This window comes from Hippoglossus hippoglossus, chromosome 17 (assembly GCF_009819705.1).
Source record: "Hippoglossus hippoglossus isolate fHipHip1 chromosome 17, fHipHip1.pri, whole genome shotgun sequence".
Taxonomy (NCBI): domain Eukaryota; kingdom Metazoa; phylum Chordata; class Actinopteri; order Pleuronectiformes; family Pleuronectidae; genus Hippoglossus; species Hippoglossus hippoglossus.
In genome coordinates this window covers 6161901-6172154 of record NC_047167.1, presented here as the reverse complement: position 1 = coordinate 6172154, position 10254 = coordinate 6161901, and the positions used below count along the sequence as shown (strand labels likewise).

The following is a 10254-nucleotide window of genomic DNA, read 5'->3' as shown; positions in this document are numbered from 1 at the left end:
CTTTAACCACCAAGACAGACATTTTCCCTTGATTTTTAACAAACATTCTGAATCCACTTTCTCCATCACTGAGAATGTGCAAAACCATTTTATAAAATATTCTAGATTGTGCATAGTTAAAATAGTTGATTTAACCAAAGAAAATCTTTTTTCGCCTGAAATCTTCTCTTGAACTGATCCATCAATTGGTGGAGGTGGATTTCGTGGCCCTAACAGCAATCGATTAATTATAATTGCAGGGTTGCTGGAGCCAATCCCTGCTGACAGTGGGTGCAAGGCAGGTTACAACCCAGACAGGTCGCCAGTCCATCAAAGGGCCAACATACAGAGACAAACAACAATTCACGCTCACACCTTTTACGGACAATTTTGTCTCCAATCAATATCCTTGGACTGTGGGAGGAAGCTGGAATAATCATATCGAGCGTATATGCTGAGACCATGCAAAGCCCACACAGAAACTCTCCGGCTGAATAGGGACAGGAACCAGGACAATACCAACCACTGCACCCCCATCCTGCCCTATTCCACATCCCTATAACCTAATCATTAGTTAAAATATGCCCATTCCGATGTCTTCACACTCAAAGCCATGCGTGTTGACCACAGATTTGATGGAGAATCCTTATGCAGATTGTTACACAATGTGCCATGTTGGTTGTTGCGCTCTGATTTACAAACCGCTTTCAGCCAAGTTTACTGTAGACTGTTTGGTCCTCTGTCTCAAAAAGATGCAGCAACACTGACGACTTCTGTGTGGTTTCAATTAGTTTGGAGGCGGCTCTGAGTAAACACCAGGTTTTCACAGTCTGTCCCTCCCGCTGCGAGAGTAATGGATTTATCCTGGAAAAACTATTGATGTAGTGCCTTTCTTTTTATGAGTGTATCACCTGCATCAGAACTCAGTCAGGTGAGGTTTCAGGGTGTTTATGCAAATTAAAAACTTAAAATTACAACAGGAACACTCAATTGCTTTCAAGGAAGGTGACATTCATAAAGACTTTATGCTTTTTAAGTGACACCTTAATTTAATGATTAATGCTTTAATGTACTAATTATTGATAGATCAGCTATACTATAAGCCATTAACACATTTTGGCCTTTCATATAGTGAGATTAATTTCTGTGTGTGTCTCATTAGGGATTGTGACTAATCAATAGAGCACTAGCAAATAATTATTACCATTAATTTAAGCCTTAGTCACATTTAGAAACCTGTGCCTCATTAGAAATCAGTATCAAGAGTTCTTTCCAATATTTCATGCAGTATTATGTGTTTCTGTCTCAACTTGTATACTACACGTCATCATATGGTGACACCTTTTTAATACAAATATTATGACTCATTTCATCTTATCATAACAGTATTTTATAACTGATATCATGAATTAATATTATATTTCTTAACCATGAATTCAGGCTTACGTTCCAACTCATTATGTACCACATGTATATTATATTAGATAGAGTTACGTATTGATTTGTGGATGCCATGATGATGATGATGATGATGATGATGATGAAGATTGTGGTGGTGTTGATTGAGGAGGTGGTGGTGATTATGATTGATGAGAGACATTTTGCGAATATTAATCACTTCCAAGAAAGAGAAAAACAGAAAGAGAGAGAGAGAAGGTCCTGAGATTTTCAATTCACGTTGTTATTGGATGAGAGAGATGAGAGTGTGAGAGAGGGAGAGAGATAGGGGGAGAGAGAGAGAGAGAGAGAGAGACGCTTTCACCGTTTGTCCTTCTCTCGCTCTCTCAGTTTTGTGACCTGCTGACGGGCAGCGCGGGGCGACGGACGGAAGAAACTTGAGTCAATCGCAGCGAGATCCGACATCCAGAGGTAAATCCAGACGGAATCTGACTCTAACACGTGTGTCATTGGGATCATGTATGATGTTTGTCATCCTCACAGCGGTCAGACCGACTGGAGATCAGACCCAGTTTCCCCCTTCGCTTGATATTTGGGAATTGCGTCTTCTCACTGTCTGCCTGCCTGCTCGCTCTTTGGCATCACCGCTTCTCATTCACCAAGAAACAATTCACGCTATAAATTGATATTACATTACATGGGATCCACTTCAATATCAATTTGTGCTTCCCTGTAATTGTTTTCAGGTAATTCAATGCGTGCGTTTGTTCTCCCGGCGGATACGGACTCCGCGCGTATTTGCGAGATCCCGACGCTTTTTTTTTTTTACTGGATTGTCCGTCCTTCTAAAAGTCGTTCTTGCAGCCTCATGTGAAATAACAGGTGTTATATCAGACACATCACGGTGGAGCCAGTGTCCTAATTAACACGGGGTTCCTCACTGGAAGCCCCCGTTCAGAGAGATGGAGGACCTGTCCGCTGGCACGCGCTTCTATGTGCTTCTATGCGTGGGGGGGATTTCACCTTAATAACTGTTGTATACACTGATTGATCCTCGTATCGATCCGTGTATCGATCCTGGCTGATTCATAGTCCGTGTTTTATTATGATGACTAGGTAAGGAGAGGAGGGTGCTGTCACTTTTTGCGCAAATTGGAAAGGGGCAATCATTTTTACGCATGCGAACCGATTCCTAACAGACGAGCGTGCGTGTGCGCACCGCTGTCTTGTCTGGAAGAGGCAGTTAACGGAGGTCGGTGGTGGTGGTGGTGGTGGTGGTGGTGGGGGGGCAGCGACTGACAGACTGTCACACGCCGAGCTCAGACACAGGCACCCCGGGGCAGATACATTCTACCTGCGCGCCGTCCGAATGCGCAACTTCTCCGCGGTTCAGCGCGTCTCTAATGAGGTTGATCGGCTGCGGGTCGCTGTAGAAAATCCGGCTTAATTGCGTCCATTTATAACGCGACCCTCTAAATCCCTGATAATAAGTATTTGGCTTCATATCCAGAGGTGTTAGTGATGCGCTTTGTGCCTGTGCAATTTAAAAAAAAAAAAAAAAAAAAACGCTGTGCACAATATGTGATAATGTTTGTGTTTTGTGTGACACCCCATAAGCATCCATTGCCCTTCTGGGAAATACATTTGCTGGGATTTATGACCTGCTTTCTCAGGTCCTATCGATTGTGGCAGCCGGCTGTGTACTATATCTTTTGTAAGAGCAAAGAAAAGTGGGTCTGCCATATCTATATATAATTTCTTGATGTTGTAGGGAGCGCAGCGAGCTTTTGATACAGTCCTCTGTGCAGCTGGGCCAATTCTCAAGTGGGAAGTCTGTGCTCTGGTAGACCCTTGTTGAACATACAGATACAAACTAATGCTCCACATGAATGCCTCACACATACCCACGGACGCGCGCATATGATGAGCCTTAAGCGACTAATGGCTCTGATCAGTGCGAGACATGTTTATGTATATGTGGAGAGCTCATGTATTATACATGACTGTAGCACCAGGGTACATGGGTAAAATCAGCTCAATGTCTGCGAACACCACGACTCTTATTTGTTTTTGTGTATGTGCATCTTTTATGATGTGTGTTTTTGTGCATATGTTTGTCTCTGCTTGTGTGTCTCTCACAGTGTGCGTCAGTGTCTTTGATTGCGGGAGCACTTTTCTGTAATTTTCTGCGGACGAGCCGTCCCCAGGGTTTTTTTTTCTTTTTTTCAAGGGAGAAAATAGGACGTGGGAAACTAGTGATTGGACACACGCTCTTTATGTGGTTAAGAGAGAGGGGGAGCAGAGTAATCTGTGTGTCAGCATTCAGTTAGTAATTGTTTACATCAGATATAACACTTGCATTTACGCAGATGGGCACCAGAGAGTGGTAGGGAGGTCCAAGAGAGAGCAGAGGAAGGGGTGGGGGAGGGAGTCAGGCGGAGACATCAAGGGAAGAGAGGAGTGGAGATGGAGAATAGGGGAGTAGATGAAAGGTGGACAGACCATGAGGACAGATTAGAAGTAAGCCTGTAAAATGAGTGGAGGGTAGGAGGAAAGTAGAGAGGGAGAGAAATGGGAGAGGTAGTGGAAGCTGGTCGCATTGAGTCAGTGACTTATGCAGGCGATAAAACTGCCTGAAGAATAGACGCTGGGAGGAGAGACAGTGTTGTTGTGACATGAGAGAGACATTAGTGGACATCAATGTGCATTGAGGCTGACAATAGAGGAAGGGGTCTGGGATAGATGGGACAGTATCCTTCCATCTATCCCGGGGGGGTCTTGGATAGATGGTGGGAGAGAGAGAAGGGAGGATTGAACAACACTGGCAGAGAAAAAAGGTTTATGTGTTCAAGAGAGAAGCAAGAGAGAAGAAGATGAAGTGAGGAACTGAATCCTTGAATTAAATTTTCTTTAACCATTTTCACCCACCAATCTTACATAACCTTGTTGGCCCTTCTGCCCGGAGTACCTTGTACTGGAAAAGAAAGACAGATTACTTACGATTACAGTTCCAGACTCCACCAGCATTCGTTCTTTAAAGACTCACTCAAACCCCATCAACCATGTGGCCCCCTGAAATTGTTGGAGACACCTCTTAACACGCTGATCCCCCTTCTATGGTCAGAAATAATGGCTTCACATCCACCCCCCGTGGGAAACACACACAGGGATCACGGTAAATGATCAGTGAGTCTCTATTTCCTTTTGATTCCCTCCTAATGAGAATGGGAGAACCCCTGAGATGCAGGCCCACAGGGGCTTCTGTCTTCCGATGGAGTGTGTGGCAGTAGACGGACGCGTACCATTCATTAGCTGACAGTTCAGTGAAATGAATCAAACAACATGGCCTCCTAGGGATCCTCACGGAGAACAAGGAAATAAATGCTTAGTGCTCAAGACATGAACATTCCCCAGGGCCCTTGCACACAGAGATAATGTAATGGCAGAATTCCCTTTTCCGATTGTTTCAAAGTGAAACAAGATGCTTCCAGGATCTAACATTGCCTCAGATCAGCCATGCGGTCCCCTCTTCTTGCTTTCCAGGCACAGGGAAACTGGAATGAGCTGTAAAAAAACCTTTCGGCAGAGTACTTTTCCTCTGGTGTCAGTCTTTTGAATGGGTGAGTGAAAAGCCTGTGACTCTGCAGTGACTTTTACGCAGAACTGAATCTCCACTTTATCATCTCCAATTACGTACTGAAGGAAAGGGACTGATGAGCAATTTTTCATCCATATATGTGACGCTTCCTTTTAAGCTCCATATAGATGTGAGGGATGATGTAGTATTCCTTTCCGTCAGTGCCCTTTGATGGTGGTCGTGCATCACAGGAGGTGAGGACATGATTACTGATGCTAACTTTTATAGAAGGGGGAATTCACCGAGGGTTTCACAGCGAGCATCTCCCAGGAAGTGTGGGATTTAACTTGAACATCCTTCACGCTTTTCCCCAATCGTCCCCCAGTGCAGCGTCGTGTCCCAAGTGTCCCCCGAATGGAGGTTAGAGCAGGACACGCTGACCCCAGGCTGAGCAGTGCTACGCCGAGACATGGAGCCGTTCACTCCCTGGTGGTGATGGAAGGAATGGAGGGGAGGGGAGCGGTCATTTAGAGGAAATGGCTATGTCTGGCGGTGCAGTGTTTTTCCTCTGTGGATGCCTGTGGGATGGTGCTGCAGAGTCTGTCACGGTCTGATTGTTCTCAGACCAACATCGCTGTTTACTCGCGTGCATGTGGTAATGCAGGCAGGTGGGGATGCATATAATGACACCCACACATTCTGAAGAAGCCGCACGTCATTCTGATCTTCCTCAATTCTCTCCCTTTGAAAAGAATTGAAAGTATGGAGGGGCATCCTTTATCTGCAGCCAGCAGGAGGTCTGTGGTACTGCCGGAGTGGACAGAATTTCAGAGTGAGATTTGGACTGGTGGAGGCAACTCCCAGCTCGGTGGTGGATGGCTCTTTGGAATGGATGGATGAATGAAGACGGCAGTGAAAGAAGTAGCGCAGCTCGCTCCACTGGAGACATTGTTATACAGAAAGAAGGGAGGCTTTTCTGGACTGTGTGTGTGTATTTACATTTATACCCCACTGTGTTGAAATGAGAAGGAGAGAGGGCAAGAGAGTCAGACATTGACAGGAACGAAAAAGCTTGTGTGTGTGTGTGTGTGTGTGTGTGTGTGTGTGTGTGTGTGTGTGTGTGTGTGTGTGTGTGTGTGTGTGTGTGTGTGTGTGTGTGTGTGTGTGTGTGTGTGTGTGTGTGTGTGTGTGTGTGTGTGTGTGTGTGTGTGTCTGCATTGGTGATATGGCTGCAGTAGTGCTGCGGTGAGCTGAAACTAATAATATTTCTCGCTATTTCTGATGGAAAGTTGAAGTTGAGCCAGGAATTGAGAGCTTGATAATGACACTGAGCATTTTCTTACAAGTCTTCAATGTTGGCAGATGTCAAATTTATGAAAGCGTAGGTGGAGGAAGAACACTGTGTTAATGGCAAAGCTCTCGGGCTCCTTGAAGTAAAATAAAATCAGCAACAAATAATGAACTAGAAAATCAGTATTGGGCAGAGATGCATTTACATAAGATATAAAAGATAATGTCCTAATTGTTTTCTCAGTATTGTCAGGATTACGATTTCATCCTCTGGAATTACATTTCAGTTAGTAATCCCAGTAGTACTCCATTACTTCAACAGTTTAGTGAGTTGACTCTATAGTTGCCGTCTCCGAGGGAGTTTGCTTGAGGGTTAATATCAACACAGTAGTGGAATGGGAAGTGGGAGAGGCCGCTGGCACAGAAGTGTTTCTCTCCACTGTGAATTCCAATTTCATTCTTTTCTTTCAACAATATCATTTTATATCCACAACATAGAAACACAAGTTAACTAAGGATAACTACAGATTCACTTCATCCGGACTATACGAGTACACAGTGGCATTAACAGTGGAATCATAAGATCGGTGATTCGATGTATCCTGCTGAAGTCGTAGTGTTCTTGGCCTGTGACATTTTTATGAACACAAGATTGTTCCTTGTACTTTTTAATCAATGAACCAGATATTTTCTAACAGTTGTTCATTATTTGAGTTTAGTGCCAATCCAAACTATAGAGGTGCTATAATTGTGAGTCATGTGATATCGTCTATGAGAAACATAAATATGACTGAATACGTCTGGAACCAGGGATGTCCAAAGCACTTCCTACCTCAAATATGTGAGTTTGCCATTTTGTATTGGTGTCCAAATGTTTAGGGACATTTTTCATACCCTATATAGTGCACTCATTGTTTCCCACAATGCATCGTGAAAAGTAGTGCACAACTGATGGTCACTAACCGAGCAATATAGACCATCATGTATTGCGCTCGTGGCAGAGCAGCACAAACAGGGATTAATCAATTTTTTTAACCTTAAAGTATTAATAGTAAGTGTAAAATAAACTAAATTGTGGGATAAATAGCTTTTGCTGTATGTACAGTATTTCAGTTAGCAATGTGTATGAGTAATTAAATACATTTTACAAGAAACTTGAACAAGTCTATCTTAAATTCATTCATGTCAAACTTTCAAAAGAGCTAGCGTAGCATTAATTCAGCCTTAACTTCTCAGCAGAAGCAATGTCAGACCCATCAGGCTGCACTCAAATGGGCCTTGTGGTTTATCTATTGATTTACGCTTACCTACGCTAGTACAGCGGATTGTAAGTACAGAAATCCATCACATTTAACTCAATCTAGACTCAAACCTTGTTAAATAAAATTGTAGGACTGCACAACAAAAAAACAGTTTACATCATCAAAGTATTTTGACAGGGAGTGTGATTGTAAGATGTGATCTCTAATTTCAGTGGGAATGATGATTGAATTTCATTTTCGCTAAACCTTTTTTTGATGATGTGATTGTTAAAGGGGTCTGCGCCATACAAGCGTGCTCCTTTACATCTGGACAATACGATTTGTAGGCATCCTTGGTATTTGTGTAGCACAACATTGGGCTTCAACAATATGTTGTGATACATTTTACATTTATCCAAAAAATTGCAGCTTCTTTTGTTTGGATATTGCACTGATCCCAAGAATTAAGCTTTCCCACAACATTTGTTGCAATCATGAGTCATGGTGGTGGGAGGACTAAGGTGTACAAGTGAAGAACAGATCAAAGTACAGGAATATCATCCTCACAGCCCAGCCAACATTAGCATTACATGTTAACGATAATGAGGGTGGAATACCCAAGTAGGGTCAAACCTCACTGAGCTGCTCTGAAACGTAGGAAGCTACAATTAGCGCTTTTAGCACAGGGAATCCATTATCATGATATTCGATGTTAAGTTTTATTTTCACAGTTTAGACATTTAGGCTTTGTGCAAAGTTTGGTTGCAAATCTTTAAAACACACGGTGGAATGGCAGTTTTAAATTTGACTCCTGTAATTTTCTTTTCAATTATTTGTTTTGATCTCTCTATTCAGGAGCACAAATCAAATTGAATGCACCAACTGTAGCTACTTAAATTAATTTATTATGGTTTAACAGAGATTAAGAGGACCTCCAAAAGGTGCCAATGATTGTTACCAGTAACTGATCATACTCAGGAAAGGAAAAAAAAAATTCTGAACAATTACTTGTGAATAATAAAATTTGATTGCACAGAAGGTGGCTTGTTTTTTGTGTGTGTTATTTATCACGTCGGTGTTATTGCTCATGGGTATCAAGGCCGCCAGTAATTCTTGTGCCTGAGGTGGGCTGGTGGTAATGTGCATCTGCACGGCTGCATGTGTCACATCTACTGCAGATGTGTCTGTGTGTGGGTATATGAGGGGCCATGACGGAAAGAAACCTACATGATAAGCTGCCACCTCTGACATAGGGGTCCTGTAGGAATTGAGTAAATCCTTTTGTAAATGTGCCTACTCCATGAAGATAATTGGCTTATTCCTGTGTTGAATAGAGGGTCCTACAGGACGCTGACTGGGCTTAGCAGGCCCCGTGTAGACAGTGTGTCTGGTCCTCTGTTTCTTAGGGACTTCGAGGCACATTACATACTGAATTACTGTATGACAATGATGAATTGAAAGCTGCAGAGCCGAGCCCAGAGTTCCTGTGCAGGAGATGACGTGCACAGGAGGCTGCCGGGGCACAAGTGTGATTCCCACGGGGCGCAGCTCTCCTTATATGTCTGTTGCAGCTTGATGTATGAACAGACGTTACACAGACAGGCTGGTTTAGGAACAATCTGCACATCCAAGACTTCAGACCTGCATACCCTGTGCCGCGTAAAGTTCCCAATTTCTACTGTAGTTTTCATGCTCAAGTCTACAAAATAGTTTCAGGCTTCTGTTGAGCTTGGATGTGGAGAAAGTGTTGCGTAGCCTTACCTAAATCATTATCCACACATCAAACGCCATCTGGGTTTCACACCGTCACTTTGAAGATTCCTTCCTCATCAGTCCTGTGCCTAAAGGAAACACGGCAGATAAATGTATGTGCGTGCACTTACATGCAAACTAGCTTGCATGTGGCTCCTTTTATGCCCATTTTAACCCCGTAGCTGCTCAGTCACCATACTAACAGCGGTTTCCTCTCTGTTTCTTGGCCTCTGGGCAACTGCTTAGTGATTTAACCGGCCCCAGCTGATCCAGCTGCCGGAGGAGGGGAATAAGGCACCAAAGTGCTCAAACCAGAAAATTTGAGATTCAGAGATGGATGAATTGTCAGCGGATTTGCAGCTGTCTGTGTTTTTGTGTGTGTGTGAGGGAAGCTAGAGAGCTAGCATAATTCTGGGACATGACCGAAAACTGTCTAGTTAGAGTGCATCAGGAAATGGATGAAAGGGAGAATTCCCTGCACGTGGTGCGAGGAGAGAGCTCGAGCTCAGAATCCTTCGTCTGTGTGTGTCCTGCTGCTAAGCTGAACTAAGACGACGGAGAGACAGTGACTATAATATCTTTTCAAACCAGTGCTCTGCCTCTATGAAAACACATCGGACATGCTGTGAGGTGAAATGGTTGAAAGGATCTTTTTAAAGGTTGACTTGTAATATTGAGTAGATGAATTGGCTGCACCTCAGTGACGGGTTTTTGAAGCCAAAAATACAGAAGCATAGGAGATTGCTCATGTTCATCTCAGTGTCAAATTACATCGATTAAAAACCCGATTTTTTTATTTGGTGTGATCGATTGAATCCCGTCACGTTTCAGAACGAGCTGCCTTCTGTGACTCTCCTGGAGTGTATCCTGGTGCACGTGCACGCGCGTCCAGGTGTGTGTGTGCATCTGCGCGTTTCCCAGCCTCTCCAGAATCGCAGGGCCGAGCGGCGGAGCATGAGGTTCATCAGTAGTGTAATTAATGTAGTGCGATTCAGTTGTCACGCGTGATATTCCAGC

The 10254-nt window shown here is 43.6% G+C and overlaps 1 protein-coding gene across 2 annotated transcripts in view; it reads left to right on the top strand.

The window, feature by feature from the left end:
* Positions 1-1710: 1710 nt before the first annotated feature.
* The window catches only part of LOC117778903, a 148586-nt gene continuing 140042 nt past the window's right edge, over positions 1711-10254 (top strand). For both annotated transcript variants that reach the window (XM_034614794.1, XM_034614796.1), the window contains exon 1: positions 1711-1848. The gene's annotated coding sequence lies outside the window, so the exon portion shown is untranslated. The remainder of the gene's footprint in view (positions 1849-10254) is intronic.